Source organism: Lontra canadensis, unplaced genomic scaffold (genome assembly GCF_010015895.1).
Source record: "Lontra canadensis isolate GAN:19392208 unplaced genomic scaffold, GSC_riverotter_1.0 scaffold38, whole genome shotgun sequence".
In the NCBI taxonomy this organism is placed as follows: Eukaryota; Metazoa; Chordata; class Mammalia; order Carnivora; family Mustelidae; genus Lontra; species Lontra canadensis.
In genome coordinates, this window is record NW_022631032.1 from 11,611,766 (window position 1) to 11,629,869 (window position 18,104).

General features: G+C 35.8%; 1 protein-coding gene across 3 annotated transcripts in view; it reads left to right on the forward strand.

Annotated features, from left to right (window-relative positions):
• Positions 1 to 18,104, forward strand: part of STAG1 (stromal antigen 1) — a 425,489-nt gene that overhangs the window by 97,840 nt on the left and 309,545 nt on the right. For 2 of the 3 annotated variants that reach the window (XM_032869634.1, XM_032869636.1), the window contains exon 2: positions 17,906 to 18,012. The exons of the other annotated variant lie outside the window; for it this stretch is intronic. The gene's annotated coding sequence lies outside the window, so the exon portion shown is untranslated. The remainder of the gene's footprint in view (positions 1 to 17,905; positions 18,013 to 18,104) is intronic. 3 annotated transcript variants of the gene reach the window in all.

Here is an 18,104-nt window from a genome sequence, read left to right on the forward strand (position 1 = left end):
TTGCTTTTAGGCACAAGAAGATCCTTAATTTACTGAAGTTTTCTTCTGTCTGTGACATTTTCCCTGGTTAAACAAGGGTATACTTAATCAATCCTTTTTCCTTTGTTCTAAATCATTCACTCACCTGACTTCCGGTGTTACTTTTTCTTCTGAAATGCTAGATTTCCCTGTTCCATGCCCATTGGTTTACATAGAGCTCTGTATTTTTTGGAGGTACCTCAGGTACCATTGGAGATATGGCACTCAGGTTTGGGCTTGATAAATGAACAGGGCTCCATACTTTCTACCCAGATTATTTTTGTGTTGGACATTTCTGACTGAATGATCCACGGTTAACTTCCTCTTCTAAGAATGAGCCTATTATCTTCACCCTTTCTCCTGCGGAGGTGCTTCCTTCCCCAATTCTTTATTCTTCGTCCTTCTTCTTTCCTCCTCCTGTGTTCTTTCACCATTCTCTCATGTGTAGAATTTGAAATATATTGCTTTCAGTGGCACTTTTTGATCCACCTCATCCAGTTCAAGGCTAAGGGTTACCAGTTTGGTCTTTTATATTGGAGGAAATAGTTTGGGCAAAATAGTTTGAGCAAAGGCATGAACGTACGAAATAGAAAGGTGCTTACAGTGAACTACAAGTGGTTAGGCATTACCAGAGACATAAATTAAAAATTAGGGAGAGACTAGAAGTAAGGCTAGGAAGAGCCAGATTGTTAAGATTTTTGCTTCCTGTCTTTAGGAACTTGAATTTTATTCTAGAAGTGATGGGGAGCTATTTGAAATATTTTAAACAGGGATGTTGTTGATTAATATTTCAAATAATCCAGTCGGGTTATAGGATGGAGGATTGAATGGAGGGAAACAAAACTAGGAGATTATGGAATACTGGGAGCCTTTATTAGTGCAGTGTGAGTAAGATTAGAGAGGAAGGGATAGATTTTTAGGTGCATTTTATTGGTTAAAAGTGGGCAAAATTCAAGGGAGTCAAGGATGATCTCAGGGTTTCTGATTTTCTAGCTTCTGTGACAAGATAGTGAAATGAATAATTAAAAATACATAATTTTAAATTTATTGAATTATTTTTTTGAAGAGAGGTGAGGTACTATTCAGAAGAAAAACTCAGTTGATGGTATGTCATTAAAAAAGTCTTAGTTTTGCAGCTAAAAAATGTACATATGAAGCAGTAGTAAAATCATATCTGAAAAAAAGATTTTTCAGTTTAATTACTTTACAAGTTAGCATTAACAACCTTTTTAAAAAAAGTAATCTCTGCATGCAGTGTCGGGCTGGAGCTCTGTAACCCAAGCTCAAGAGCGGCATGCTCCAGCAACTGAGCCAGCCATGTGTCCCACATCAACAACCTTTTTAACTGCCTAACATACCTAAAGAATTCATTACATTCACATCCCATTATGTTGCCAGGGCAAATGTTGGATTATATTTGGGAGGTTGGAAGAGGGGCCTGCTTCCTCAACCCAGGTGACTTAGTGACTTCAGAGGGTTAAAAACTATGGTCTACAAACAAACAGATTCTTAAATATAGAGTACTTGTGATTGCCAGAGGGAGGCGGGTAGGGAAATGGGTGAAATAAGTGAAGGGGATTAAGAGGTACAAAATTTCAGTTATAAAATAAATGAATTATGGGCACCTGGGTGGTTTAGTCGGTTAGGTGTCTGCCTTCAGCTCAGGTCATGATCTCTGGGGCCTGGGATGGAGTCCTCTCAGGCTCTGCACTCAGTGGGAAGTCTGCCCTCCCCTGTTAAATAAGTAAATAAATCTTTAAAAAATGAGTTATGGAGATGAAAAGTACAGCATAGAAAATATAGTCCATAATACTGTAATAATGTTTTATGTTGACTGCACTTATTGTGGTGAGCTTTGAGTAACATAGAATTGATGAGTCAATATGCTGTAAGCCTGAAACTAATAGAAAATTGTATATCAATTATAATTTAATAAACATATCTTACAATGTAGAAACAAACCATGGTGTAGTTTAAAGGGATACTGTGATAAAGGTAGAGATCTGTTTTTTATTATCATGCATGTATTAAGGCAGATTTCAAGCATATGCAAATGTAGATGGAATTGTATAGTGAACCACTATGTAACTATTACCCAGCTTCAGTATTTATAAATTGAGCATTTTTTTCATGTGTACACTTCCAGTTCTTTATTCATTTGAAGCAAATTGACATCATACCATTTCATATGTAATTAATTTAGTTGGTATCTATAAAAGATAGTAAGTTCAAGAAACAGAAAAGCATCAATAATAGTTTTATAATACCATAAAATATTTCCTAGTGATTTTCTTGTAAAGGTAGTTTCAGCAGAGAATTAGAGGTAAAATAAGATTTTTTAATTTTACAGTGTTTTTGTTTTTTGAGAGAGAGAGCACGCAAGCTGAGGGAAGGGTTTGGGCCGAGGGACAGGGGGAGAGAGACTCCTAAGCAGGCTTAGGCCCAGCATGGAGCCTGATGAGGGGCTCAATCTCATGACCTAAGCTGGATGTTTAACCGACTGAGCCACCCAAGTGCCCTAAGATTATTTTAAACTAGGGGACAGAATGAGAAAATCTGCCTTTCTAGGAAGGAAAACATGGAGTGTGGTACTGACAAGGATAGGGGGCTACAGTCTTTATGTTTTAAGTGATAGGGGACACTTGAATGGTTTGTATGCTTGGGGAAAGAGATAGTGGAAAATGAAATTTTGACATGAGGGGATGGAACAAGAACAAGAAGAAGGATATCTTATTTATTGTGATAACATTGAAGGACAAAGAATAAGTGAGGGAGAGGCAAAAAGTTGAGCAGATAGTTCATAACTTATGACTTTTTTTTTTTTTTTAAATAAACTTCAGGGAGGGTGGAGGTTGGTCTTAGGAAAGGGTCTTAAGATTAGTGAAAATTTGTAATAGTTGTTGAAGAGAAGGGGAGAGGGAGTCCATCATAGACAAATAAAAAGATTGCTTTAGATAGAAGGTTAAGATTCCACCTGAAATTGGAGATCAGAATTTAGAGTAGTATAAATTTTCATGTCTCTATGATCCTTTTTCCGACATCACTCAGTCTCTTGATTGTTTAAGAGTAGATAGTTCGTGAGGGTTATTTTAGGCTTAGACTTTTACATGACAGGCCCTACAGAAGAACCCAGGGGTAAAGTATGTTGTTGAGGAAGTGATTTAGGAGATTATTCATGTACATATACATGAATAATATTCTTACTAAGGAAAGGACATGACAAAGGGACAAGTGGACAATATAAGGAGTGTATGAAATCGAGGAGCAGATACAGGGATTATGTGGGCACAAGAAAGTTATACATATTGGAAGATGGTATCAGATTGGTGAAGTGTTTGGCTGTGAAAGTTCATAGATGAAGTCCAAAGGCTGTGTGAAGTCTTCAGAATTGATAAGGTTCAGGAGTCTTGAGACTTGGGTTTTAGGTGTTTCCCATGGTGGTAGGACATATTGTAGGACAGAAATCTGACCAAGATGCAGACATCTTCAGTGAATGTGAAGAGCAGTGCTAGGTGGTCAGGAAGTGAGTAGATGACACTGGTGAGGAAGATTAGAAGGTATGCAGATAGAGAGTGGGAGTGATAATGGTTTTAGGAGAGATGGTGGATAGCTAAGAGAATTCAGAGTGTGGGATAATATTTGTCTTAGTTTTCAGCTATGCTTGAGATGGCTAAGATTTTTCTTTATGAAGATGTCTGCAACCTTTTGCTTAACCATAAAGTTCAAAATAGTCATGTGTAAATATAAAACAGGGCAATTTTGTAAGTAAGTGCCATGAATGCCATGGTCAGTAAAATTCTAGGAAACTTCTTAAGATTTATCACTTTATTCTGTGACTGTAACATTTGAAATGTTAAAGAGATACAGAAAAATGCAAGAAGAGGGAAATGTGATGATACAGGTGAAATGGAGGTAGGGAGTGGTATGAGCACAGGAAATTGGGGCTGAAGACAACAAAACTCACCATTTTACCTATGATAGAGCATGTGGGTAGGGGTAGTTGGAGAAGAAAGTATATGCTAGCACCAAAAAAACCTACCTTCATATGTTTAGCCTTTTCACTAGATTGTCCTGAGTAATACCTTGCTTTCTCATAAAAGAATATCCCTTATAGCCCTTTTGGGGGTGGGGAGATATAATTTCCTTTGAACAGTGAAATCAAGGGATACTTTAGTATAATTTAGGTTTGCCATTCAGTATGCTTAAGTGTTTTGGGAATTAATGTAAAATATCAGATTTCCTAGATACTTATACATGAAATAATTCATACTCTGCAGATTCTAGTTAGTAGAGGTTTTTCCGTAGTCTCTGGAATACCTAATGTTTAATAAGAGCATGTGACTGAAATATTTCCCGTTTGTAAGAAATGAGTCTGGTAAACTGGTAATGAAATATAATAGCGTGCATTAAACCTGATCATTGTGTTAAACTTTATTAAGCTATAACAATGACAATATCCTAGAATTTTGTCCTTAGTACTGTAGTTTTTGTACCTTCACTAACTCCCTGAATCACTATCACAGGTGGTAGTAAGCTTGGCATTGGGGAATGCTAGAGAAATAAAGAGAAGAAACCTGACCAGAGTCATCCCTGGAGTATATTTAATCAAGATGATTGCCTAGGGCAACTGGCAAGCATGGTGCTCCAGTGAGTAGTGATAAAAGTGTATAGTTATGATTGTTCTGAGACTTTTATACATATACATCACCTAACTTTCTGCTGTACCCTCAATTTTATAATCAGTGGGATTCTGAGGAGCTTTCTGTTGGAATGCTTCAACCTCCTTGTAAGTTTTTTTTCTCCCTCAGGTTAATTTTCTCCTAATAGTGAGCATAGTATTTACTTCAGAGTAAATATACAACTCTATAATCTATGGTTTCATATCATAACAGTACATTATCTTGACTTAGCTTACAATTACTAAGTTAGTGTCATTTGTAACTATGGTTTGTGATCAGCAAACTGATAGGATTGTGGGCTATCCAAATTTAAATTATCCACAATAAATTAGCATAATATAAAAATTAAGGGTCTAACATTTTGATGTACAAAAAATTTTTTTTGGAAGATTTTATTTATTCATGAGAGGCAGAGGTAGCAGGGTAAGCAGGCTCCCCATGGAGCAGGGAGCCTGATTCAGGGCTCGAGACCTGAGCTGAAAGCAGATGCTTAACTGACTGAGACACCCAGGTGCCCCAGATGTACAAAATTTGATAGAAGATTCTCTTTAAGTAAAGAAAAGAAATTCTTTAAGAGTCACATAATTTCCAAGTTGTTATATGTAATAAATTGTCAGCTCTCTGCACCATTGGCACGTGGCCGAATTACTTAAGTAAACAAATACCTTCATTGTGAAGAATAATCTCTACCCCAACCTGCTACCTTGGCCATTACACTTGTACATCCTTCAAGTCACTCCAGTATTACCGTCTTAGAGTGTTTCTGAGACCTCCCTTTAAAGTACTTTATAACCTCATATCACTTCTTACAACCTGAAATTGTCATGTATATCTTTTCATTTATTGTCTGATTCTATGAACTAGAAATACCATCTTCTTAAAGACCGGGATTTCATCTAATTTATTTACCATTCTGTTTAGCACTTAGGATGTTGCATAGCATATAGAAGTTGCTCAGCAAATATTTTAAAGTGGTTTTGAGTTAAGTAATTTCTAAACAACTCATAAGGAACAGAGGAGTGTTATGGCCTAATTTGTGTGCCCCCAAAAGTATGTTGAAGTCCTGTGAATGTGCCCATATTTGGAAATAGGGTCTTTACAGATATAATTAAGTTAACATGAAGTCATTCTCAGGGTGGGCCCCAATCCAGTAGACTGGTATTCCTGTAAAAAGAGAAAACGGAGACATGGAGGAGAACTATGTGAAGACATAGAAACACACAGACATGGGGGAAGACAACCATTTGAAGATGGAGGCAGAGATTGGAGTTATGCATGCAGCAAGCCAAGAAATACCTGAGGCTATCAAAAACTGGAAGAGGCAAGGAAGGACTCTCCCCTAGAGGCTACCAAGGGGAACATGGCCCTACCACCATCTTGATTTTGGACTTCTAGCCTCCGGAATGTGAAATAATAAATTTCTGTTGTTTAAAGACGTGCAGTTTATGGTACTTTGTTATGGCAACCCTAAGGAACGGATATAAGTGAAGAGCCTTCGAAATGCAAAATATAAGCATAAAGGACAAAATAACATACACCTGTTGTTGAAGTCTCTGGCTTTTAGCATTCTTTGGTTAGTAATATTTTTAATGGGTTTGAACACTTTGGCATTTTGAGGCATGTAAAAATAGCATTGGATTTATCAGATGGTTTCTTTTTTTCCCTGCAAGGATTTATTGAAATTCCATTTGTTCCACATAACAGTCTCATGGAACTCTGTGGAATATGAAAATAGTTTTAAGTATGATAATTTGATTATAATTAGGAAAAATAGTTATCATAATCTCAATATTCAAGAGGTAGAGACCAAATTGAGTAAGGGAGAGGAGGAGGAACCTACATAGCACCAGTGCCCAGTTTTTGGTAAGTGAATTAGTAAGAATAAACAGATGCTTTGAACCTGGGGAGAAAGTGGGAAGATCAGTTGTTAAAATGTGTTACCTGGTTTTCCTTCATGTTCTTGGATGTTTTAATGTGTTGCATTTTAGTATACAGTTTGGCAGTTTGGATTTTTATTCTTCCCTCCAGAAATAATTTTAGTCTTTAGGTTGCAAAAATAATACAGAAGTTTCTCCTCTCTATCCTTCACCCTGCTTCCCCAAATGCCAGTATCTTTCATAACCACAATATAATAATCAAAAACAGAAAATTAACCAATACCATACTGTTAATGAATATGCAGACCTTATTAATATTGTATCAGTTGACCCACTGATCTCCGTTTTCTGATCCAGGATCCAAGCTAGGATCACAAATTGCATTTAGTTATCCTATCTTTTCTCTAACATAGCACAATTCCTCAGCATTTTTAAGTCTTTCATGACCTTAACACTTCAGGAGAATACAGGCCTGTAATTTTGTAGCATGCCCCTCAGTTTGGGTTTATGTGAGTATCCTGTGATTAAATGTAAGTTTTTCTTTTTTTGTCAATACCACAGAACTGAAGTTGTGCCCTTGTTTGTTCATTATATTAATGGGAGTCTCTCCTGATATATCTCAATTATTAGTGGTGTTAAGTATGATCCCTTGGTTAAGGAGGGGTTTGCCAGCTTTCTCCACTGTAATATTACTATTTTCTTCTTTGTAATTAATCAGTCATCTTGTGGGGACATACTTTAAGACTGTGTGTAAGTTTCTTATTATACTTTTGCCTATCAGTTTTAGTATCTCTTTAATGATTTCTGCCTGAAAAAATTAGGTTTATCAAGTATAAATCTTTAAAATAAATCTTTAAAATTGTACTTGTTGGTGGATCAGTAGATTTGAAGAGAAGTTACAACCCTGGGAAACAAAATGAGGGTTTCACATAGCTCTCCTTGGATTTAAAGTAACAACACAAAATTATATACCTTATTATTCATTAACCAATATTTGTTCAGATTTTCTAATTGTAAATGAACTTTTTAAACCAATCCACAAAGTAATAAACCACTACAATTTCCTTTCTTTCATCTGGTTTGGACCTCACTTCCTTAAAGTTCATTTAGTCATAGGGATTAATTAAGAACCTGTTTCTTCCTAATCATGGTCCCATAGAATTTGTTTTTACACTGCTTCATCAAACTTAATAAGCATATATTCTTTCTCCAAGGAATTTAGAATCTACCTATTGTGGTCTCTGGGTATTTTTTCTCTCTTTCTGAACTTTAAGTTCTTTAAGAGTGGGCACCATAATTTAAACATTTTTGGGATACTAACATTGTCTAACATCAACTTATATTTAGTAGATTTTAAGTACTGGGGAGGTTATGGAATGGAGGACTCCAAAACAAGATGGTCTTGGCTTTTTAAGTTTGTGGGAGTTTTTCCCCATGAAACTAAGCATATAGAAAACTATTTCAGAATATCTCGTGAAGACTATAGTTTCATCTCTAGCCAGAAAACAGAAATGTGCATGCTGCAGTGAGAAAGGTTTATTATGTTGTTCTTGTTTCAAAATTAGAATTAGTATTATAGAGCCTACTTTGCAGATTAATGTTGTACAGAGTTAATAAAAGATGGAGACAGTGATTATACAGAAAAAGAATGGATTAGATAAGGCATTAAACTTGAGATATACATTATGGTTCAGATTTTAATTTTTAACTTTTGTTTATTTGAAGTTTTATTTACTGGACTAATAGATTCACATATTTTAAGGGGAGTTGAAAAAAAAAAGTTTGGCTTTTAGTGATGTTTTCTTCACCACATTAAAAATAATTACCATTTGTGCTTTTGTTAAATCTTAAAATTTTTTCTTAGGGCTGTAGTAAGACAATGGTACTTTCAACACTTGAAATAATTCTTTTAAAGACTTATTTATTTTAGAGAGCGCATGTGAGAGCACAAGTGGGGTGGTTGCAGAGGGAGAGAACCTCAATCTGGCTGCCTGCAGAATGCAGAGTCTGAATAAGGTCTCTGTCCCAAGACCTTGAGATGATGACCTGAGCCAAAATCAAGAGTCAGATGCTTAACTGACTGAGCTACCCAGGTGCCCCAACTTGAAATAATTTTTATACGAAAATCATGGGGCTTTACAAGTTAATTATTTTGATAAGATTTTTTAAGAAGTAAGTTTTTTTGTCTTTGCGGAAATTTCTTTAACAATGGATGTTTATTTGTTTTAGTTAGAGGACATATTTGAAATATTTTTATTGTTCCCCATCTGGAGTAACTAAAATGGTGATATATACTGTTTCACATGATGAAGTTGTTAGTTGTCAGACAATTCTTATTTGTATGAGTCAGTGTATATCCATTAGGAAAATATTTAAATGAATGTAATTTTTTGCTGGGGAGAAGTTAAATGGTGGTGGTTGAATTTTAGAAAAACTTTAATTTTAAAGGATCACAATGCAGTTTTCATATAAAGCACATGGAAATATAAATTTCAGTAATTTTGACAAACAGGCTGTCAGTTTTCTATTCAGTTTTCTGTTTGCACATATTTTTTCTTGTATGTATGGTTCAGTGTGATTTAGTGTGAGGCAACTTTATTTTCTTGGAGTTCCTTTTGACTTGCTGCTTATTTGAAAGGCTGGTGGTACTTTTTTTTTTTTTTAAGTTTTTATTTTAATCATCTGGTGCTCATCTCTGTCAGGGTATGCCTTAACCTCCATCCATCACGTATTTCACCTATCCCTTTGCCTACCTCTCCTCTGATAACTATTAGTTACAGTTAAGTGTCTGTTTCTTGATTTGTCTCTTTCTCTTTTTTTTTCCTGTTTTGTTTCTTAAATTTCATGGTTTGAAATCATACAGTATTTGTCTTCATCTGACTTACTTCACTTAGCCTTATACTTTCCAACTCCATGTTGCAAATGGCAAGATTTCATCATTCTTCATGGCTGTGTTATATTCCATTGTGTATATATAATACATCTTTATCCACTTCAATCCATGTTCATTTGGGCTCCTTCCTATGTTGGCTATTGTAAATAATGCTGCTATAAACATAGAGGTGTATGTATTGCTTTGAATTAGCGTTCTTTGTATTTTTTTCGGTAAATACCCAGTAATGTGATCATTGGATCATAGGGTAGTTCTATTTTTAAGTTTATGAGGAACTTCCATACTGTTTTCCTCAATGGCTGTACCAGTTTGCATTCCCACCAACAGTGCATGAGGGTTCGTTTTTCTCCACATTCTTGCCAGCACCTCTTTTTTACTTTAGCCATTCAGACAGGTGTGAGGTGATACTTGTTGTAGTTTTGATTTGCATTTACCTGATGATGATTGATGTTCAGTATGTTTTCCTTTGTCTATTGGCCCTCTGTATGTCTTTTTTGGAAAAATGTCTGTTCATGTCTTCTGACTCCATTTAATTGGATTATTCATTTTTGGGGTGTTGAGTTTTACAAGTTAATTACATATTTTAGATACTAACCCTTTATTGTTTATGTCATTTGCAAATATCTTCTCCCATTTTTTAGGTTGCCTTTTGGTTTCGTTGATTGTTTCTCTTTGGCATGCAGAAGCTTTTTATTTTGATGAAGTCCTGATAGTTTATTTTTGTTTTTATATCCCTTGCTTGAGGGTGCCTGTCTAGAAAGAAATTCCTATGGCCACTGTCAGAAAAATTACTACCTGTGTTCTCTTCTAGTACTTTTATATTTTCAGGTCTCACATTTAAGCTTTTAATCCATTTTGAATTTATTTTTATGTATAGTGTAGGAAAGTGATCCAGTTTCATTCTTTTGCATGTTGTTTTCAACTTTTCCCAACACTCTTTGTTGAAGAGACTGGTTCCCCCTCCACCCCCCATTGGATATTCATTCTTGCTTTGTTGAAAATTAATTGACCATATAATTGTGGGTTTATTTTTGGATTTTCTATTCTGTTCTTTGATATATGTGTGTGTGTTTGTACCAGTACCATACTGTTTTGATTACTACATCTTTGTAGTATAACTTGAAGTCCAGAATCGTGAAGCCTCCAGCTTTGGTTTTCTCTTTCAAGATTGCTTTGGCTAGTTGGGGTCTTTCATGGTTCCATACAAATTTTAGGGTGTGTGTTTTTTTTTTTTTTTCCTGTGAAAAATGCTGTTGGTATTTTGATAAGGATTTCATTAAAAGTGTAGATTGCTTTGCATAGTATAAACATTTTAACAGTATTTGTTCTTCGAATCCATGAGTATGGAATGTATTCCCATTTCTTTGTGTTGTCTTCGGTTTCTTTCATTAGTGTTTCATAGTTTTCAGAGTGCAGGTATTTCTTTGGTTAGGTTTATTCCTAGGTATCTTACTATTTTGGGGGCAGTGAGATAATTTTCTTAATTAAAGATCATTAAATGAGACAATTAAATGAGAATTTTCTTGATTTCTCTTTCTGCTGCTTCATTATCAGTGTATAGAAATGCAACGAATTTCTTTACACTGATTTTGTATCCTGCGACTTTACTGAATTTGTTTACCAGTTCTAGAAGTGTTTTGTGAAATCTTTCAAATTTTCTATATATAATATTGTGTCAGTTGCTTATAGTGAGTTCTTCTTCTTCCTTACTGATTTAGGTGCCTATTACTCTTTTTCTTTTTGTTGTCTGATTACTGAGACTAGGACTTTATGTTAAATAAAAGTGGTGAGAATGGACATCTTTGTCTTGTTCCTTACCTTAGGGGAAAGGATCTCAATTTTTCCCTGTTAAGGATAATGTTAGATGTGGAATTTTCATATATGGCCTTTATTATTTTGAGGTGTATTCTTTCTAAACCTGCTTTGTTGAGGGTTTTTATTATGAGTGGATGTTGTACTTTGTCAGATGTTTTTTCTGCATCTTGTGAAACGATCATATGGTCCTTATTCGTTCTCTTGTTGATATGATATATCATGTTGTTTGATTTATGAATAATGAACCACCATTGCAACCTAGGAATAAAACACACTTGATCATGGTGAGTGATTTTTTAAAATTTTATTTATTTACTTGAGTGAGAGGGAGAGAGCATGAGAGGGGAGAGGGTCAGAGAGAGAAGCAGACTCCCTGCTGAGCCGGGAGCCAAATGCGGGATTCGATCACTTTTTCGATTCCTTTCTACTGAAGGAGTTCCCTGTAATATTTCTTGCAGGACTTGTTTAGTGATCATGAATTCCTTTAGTTTTTATTTATCAGGAAACTCTTTATCACTCCTTCTAATTGCTGGGTATTCTTTGTTGCTGTTTTTTTGCCCTTTCAGCACTTTGAGTTTATCAAGCTACTCCTTTCTGATCTGGAATTCTGCTGAAAAATCTGCTGGTATCCTTGTGGGGTTTCCTTTAAATATAACTGTCTTTTTTTTTTCTTTTTTTCTTTAGTAGTGTATTTTCCTTCTTAATTTACAATATATTTTGGTGTATAGATCTGCTTTTGTTGATTTTGTTGGCGGTTTTCTATGCCTTCTGGATCTGGATATCTATTTCCTTCCCCAAATGAGGAAATTTTTAGCTACTATTTTTTCAAATATATTCTCCTCCTCCCTTCCTCCTTCTTCTGGGACTTTTATAATATGAATATCACTATCTTTGATGAAGTCACCGAGTTCCCTAAGTCTATTCTCATATTGCCTAAGTCCCTATTCTCTTTTTTGTTCAGCTTGAGTACTTTCCATTATACTGTCTTCTAGGTTATTAATTCATTCCTCTGCTTCTTTTAGCCTATTGCTCATTACAAGTGTGTTTTTCATTTTGTTTTTTGGACACTTTATCTCTGTATTATTCCTTATCTTCCTGTTAATGGTCTCATTGATGATCTCCACTCTGTTTTCAAGTCCAGTGAGTATCCTTATGATTATTCCTTTAAATTCTCCATTAAGTATATTATTTACATTTGTTTTGCTTAGATGTCTGTCTGTGGCCTTGTTCTGTTCTTACATTTGGAAGAAATTCCTCTGTCTTTTCATTTCATCTAAATCTCTGGGCCTGTTTCTCTCTGTTACATAAGTCTGTTGTATTTCCTGTTCTTGAGCATAATGACCTTATGAAGAAGCGGTCTTGTAGTGCCCTGCATTGTAGTGTCCCCTGTTCTCTAGGGCACTCCAGTGCGTTCTGACTACTTTATCCTTCAGGCCTATCCTCTGCAGGGGTTCCCTCAGCCTGTTGTGTGCAGTGTTTAGTTCCTGGCCTAAATGTGGTTTAACTATATGTACTCTGATCTGCTTGTGAAATGAGACCTGTGCTGCTGCCACTGGAATGGAGGCTTCACAGAACTCCCAGATTGGGAGATGTGGTGTTGGTAGGGGTTTGGGCGAGTCTCCTGGAAGAGTGAGCCCACTGTGCTGGGACTGAGGCAAGTGTGACTGGGAATGGTAGTTCTTCCACAGTGCTGCGGGGTGGGGCTTGGTGTAATCCAGTTAGATAGCAAGTGTCCATGCTATGCTAATTCCCACAGCATGGCCTTGTGTTTTTGCTGTGGGATGAAGGGCAGGAAATGAATGGCACCTGCCAGTTTTTTGGTTATTTTGTTTTTTGTTTTTTCTCTCTCCAGAGGGTTCTTCTCAGGGACACATTTGGAGATGAGCAACTGACCTCCCTTCTATTTCCATACTGTAAGACCATTGGCTGTTTACCCCTGCCTTTTCTAAGCCAAGAGCAGCACGATACCCATAGAACTTTCTCAGGGCCAAGCCCAATGACCTTTAAAACTCCAGTCTTTAAGCCCTGCAGACTATCAGAATTCGTGAAATTCGGTTCCTCTCACTTTCCAAGCCAGTTGTTACAGGAATTCATTTTCCCCATGTACTCCTCTGTGTGCTAATTTGTCTCTCTTCCTTCCTGCCCGCTTTAGCAGTCACAGTCCATTTCTCTCCCAAGACATGTCTCCACACTTCCCACCTTCTTTGATGCGTCTTCTTCTCTACCTTTAGTTGTAGAGTTTCTTCTGCCCGTCTTCAGGTAGATTACTGGGATATTCAGGATTATTTGATAGTTACCTAGTTGTATTAGTGGGAGTAGTTGACCCCAGAGTCATCCTACTCCTCTGCAACCATCTTACCCTCTGTCTGAAGAAAAAGTCTGATGGCATTTTTAATGCTCTTTAAATTTAGAGCATGCCAGTCAATGATGTATTTATTTATGATCATTATTTGTATGCTTTAACATGGTTTAAGATAACTTTGGAAGCTTTATATTTAAGTTTACATTTAAATTATGTTTAAATATACATTTATTTAAGTTAAATTTTTTCTTTTACAAATGCTAGTGAATACATATTTATAAATGGTTTCTTAAATTTTGACTGAGTTGGATTAATAATAGAGATACGAGTGAATGTTGACTCTGCCACAGATCTGCCCCTACAGTCTAAACTTTCATTCTTTCCGACCTGCTCTGGTGTTTGATACAGTCCATTTGATTCTTTTCTTTTGCTTCCACTTTGTGTTTATAATTTTACCCCCCCCTTAAAAAAAAAGTTTTATTTACTTATTTGGGAGAATGTGAGAGTGAGAGGGCACAAGCCAGGGGGAGCCTCAAAGAGAGCAAGAGAGGTCTGGGAGAAGCAGGCTCTTTGCTGATCAAGAAGCCTGATACCGCCTCAGTCCCAGGATTTTGGCTGGCCTCATGACCTGACCCAAAGGCAGATGCTTAACTGATTGAGCCCTCAGGTGCCCCCGGTTTTACTCCTGTCTGTTAGATTCGTTATTTTGTATGTCATTTCTAATCAAAGCTGTAGTTTGGATCTATCCAGTTGATGTTCTTAGATTTTTCTGCCTTTTTCACATAGTATACCTGCACTAATTGTATTCCTGAATCCCAGCTCATTACCTTGGCCAGATGCAGTATTCCGTAGAAAGAAAAGAGGTATGGATCTTGCCAGAACCTGACTTCCTTTTATGGTTCCAGTGTTTTACAGATTTCTGGAAGTCAGAAATTTCAGTTAGATTAAATGGTAAGTTATGTAATAACTATGTAACCAGTTAGAAATCATAATTTAAAAAAACCCCATGCACAGTAGCATTAAGAACAGACTTACTAATGAATTGGTATATCTTTATGTTTTACAGTTGTTAATTAGTAAGCCCCGTTTCTGGGTGCCAAGTACTATACAATTAATTCTTTAGGAACAGAAAGTGAGGATAATTCTTTCTAAAAGTTTGTGAATCAAAAAAAAGTTAATAAATCTTCTGAAGAGGTAGAAATACCAATGAATCACTAAAAATATGTGGAAAATTGCTGTGAACTTAAAACTATTCTTTAAAAAAAGTTTATTAATTAAAAAAAAGTCTAACATAGAGTGATAAATGTAAGGAACTGGGGACACTTGGGTGGCTCAGTTGGTTAAGCATCTGCCTTTGGCCCAGGTCATGATCCCAGGGTCCTGGGAATGAGCCCCACATCCGGCTGCCTGCCCAATGGGCAGTCTGCTTCTCCCTCTCTTTGCCCCTCCCCCTGCTCCTGGGTGTGTGCCTGCTCTCTTGCTGTCTCTTTCTTTGTCTCAAAAAAATAAAACCTTTTTTAAGAAGGTAGAGAATGGAATAAAATTTGTAACACTTCTAATTACAAAATAATACATGGACACATACAAAATATGTGGCAAAAAGTACTCTTCAGTTGTATGTACAAAGTGGTGTGAAAATATATGAGACCTAACTCTGCATGGGTTTCAAGGTAAGAGCTTCCCAGTTTACTTCAGGAAGAGTGGGTTGTGTAGCATGAGGTAATATGTACACATACACAGAAACAAGAGAGTGATTCTTACAAAGAGAAGTAATAAGCACTTTGGAATTAAGACTAGAGTAATTAAAAAAAAAAAAGACTAGAGTAATTGAGGAGGAGCACCAAAGTTGAGATGTTAGGAGAGTTTTAAGGTTCTTGGTGTAATTTCATGGCTTTGGAGTATAAGAAGATAAAATTAGGGGAATACTAAAAGGGAAAATGTGGGTAGATAAGGAGAAGATGTGGAGGCAGCATTTTTGGGAAAGAAGTTGAATACGTTTATTCATGGGATTGCATTTTCAGAGCTTAATGTATAAAGCTTTTGGGAGAGACTGGTGAATATGGAAAAAATTAAAAGCTTGTTATTTTCTATTAATCCAGAGACATTTCATCTGAGTTGTGGGATTTTTATCTGTATCTAAGATCATTTGTAGGGGCTTTTTCAAACATTACCTTCTGATTTTCTTATGTTCTAATCTTCCATTCTGATATACCCTACTCTTTGGTCTCATCCTCTAGCCTCTGCTTGGTCTCCCACTTTCCTACTCTACCAGTTTTAGGTGTCACTGTTAAATGAGTTAACTGAGAATTCAACCCTGACCTGTTCTTTTCGGTTTCCTTTTTCTTTTAAAGAAAAAGCTCCTATCTTTGGTTAGTTTGTTAACTGAGAGTTCTCCTCACGTCCAGTTTTGCACTCTTTGCTTAAAATATATATATATATATATATATGTAGACACACATGGACGCACACATACACATATGTATATGCATACACACTTCTTGTTAATTCAACAAATAATTAGTAAGCTTTAGGCATTAAGACTATGGCAGTGAAGAAAAGAAAAGGAAAAAAAATAGTTGCACTTATTAACATTCCTTTATATTTTTATTTGCTCCTTTCTCCTGTAGCTATGAGTTAATATTTATTGAAGAGTTACGGGCATTCTGATTACTCCTCTTAACAATCATTTGAAGTTTTCTTCTTTTATTATTCCTCTTTGAGAAATAGGAATATTGAGGCAGAGTAAGTTACAGTTAGAAAGCATATCTGTTAGAAGCCCAAAGTCTTTTTTTTTTTTTTTTTTTTAAGATTTTATTTATTTGACAGAGAGAGGGAGATCACAAGTAGGCAGAGAGGCAGGCAGAGAGAGAGAGGGAAGCAGGCTCCCTGCTGAGCAGAGAGCCTAATGTGGGGGCTCGATCCCAGGACCCTGAGATCATGACCTGAGCCGAAGGCAGAGGGTTTAACCCACTGAGCCACCCAGGCGCCCCAGAAGCCCAATCTCTTAAACCATTCTGCTACATTCCTTTTGATTTGTAAGGTTATATTACTCAGAAATGCTAAGAAGGATAGCTTTTTGTAATATGTTATTAGAAGAGAAAGCAGACTAATGAACCAGCTTGCTCTTACTAGTGAACCTATCTCTCTGCCATTGAGCATATAATCCAATTTTGGTGTAAATTATCCTTCTGCCTCTTTAGCATTTGAAATTGTTAGGTTAATATTTTCAAAAGTTTACCACTTTGCCATTTCTTGTGTCTTAATTGTACATATTTCCTATTTGGGCCATCTTGTAGGGTGAATGGATATTATCTTGGAGTATTAATTCTATTTTGGCATTCTTTTTAGTCAATTAAAAGAGGTAGAAAATCTTTCTCGTTTATGGTTGACCTCTAAAAACAACATGGGAGTTAGGGGTGCAACTCCTCTCATAGTTGAAAATCTGCGTATAACTTTGACTACCCCAATACTTAACTACTATTAACCTTCTGCTGACCAGAATCTTTACCAGTAAGATAGTCTGTTAACACAAATTTTGTGTGTTATATGTTTTCTGTACTATATTCTTACAGTAAAGTAAGCTAGAGAAAATAAAGTGTTATTAGGAAAATCATGAGAAGATAAATTTATAGTACTGTGCTGTATTTATGACAAAAATCCATCTGTAAATGGACTTGTGCATTTCATACCTGTGTTGTTCAAGGGTCAACTGTATAATACAGCTAAATTTTACTGGGAAGAGGGTTAAGAACTTTGTTTTCTTGATTAAATGCTACTTAAATTCTGTATAGTATGAAATATACATGTGTTAATACTGGAAAAAATTTTTTCTTAATATCTTTTATTTGCTGTTATAAAGAATGGGAACCATCATAAATCCAGTAAAAATAGTAAATGAACATATTCCTTCTATTTTGGTATAGGGCAGTAAACTGTTGAAAAACAGTTTTAGAAATAATATAATTGTCATTTTAATCATTGCTTTGTAAATCATGTGTATGTGTATATGCATGCGGATATATATACATGCACATTCACTGTTAAGAGATTTTTCTCTTTTTAAAAAGATTTTGTTTGTGTGTGCACGAGAGAGACAGGGAAAGAGACAAGTAAACTCTGTGCTAAGCCTGAATCCTGGTGTGGGGTTCAATCCCATGACCCCGAGATCATGACTTGATCTGAAATCAAGAGTTGGATGCTTAATCTACTGAATCACCCATTCCCCCACTGCTAAGAGATTCTTTAGGACAACTTAGATAAATAATTAGGAATGATAAAAGAAGGGCCTGAATTAATTAGATTGTATTATATGTCTTTACAGAATGATTCTTCTGATTAAAGTATAGAATCTTGTACTATACAGATGAAAATGCATGTAATTGGAAAGAAACTACAGCTATTTCTCTTTAACCTTTGTTCTTCATTCAGGTAATAAGAATTGATAAAAGAGTTTTATGCTAGGAAATGAACAGAGTAGCAGTTATATTCTTCGTTTCCTTTCTCTCATCATGTGTGGCAGT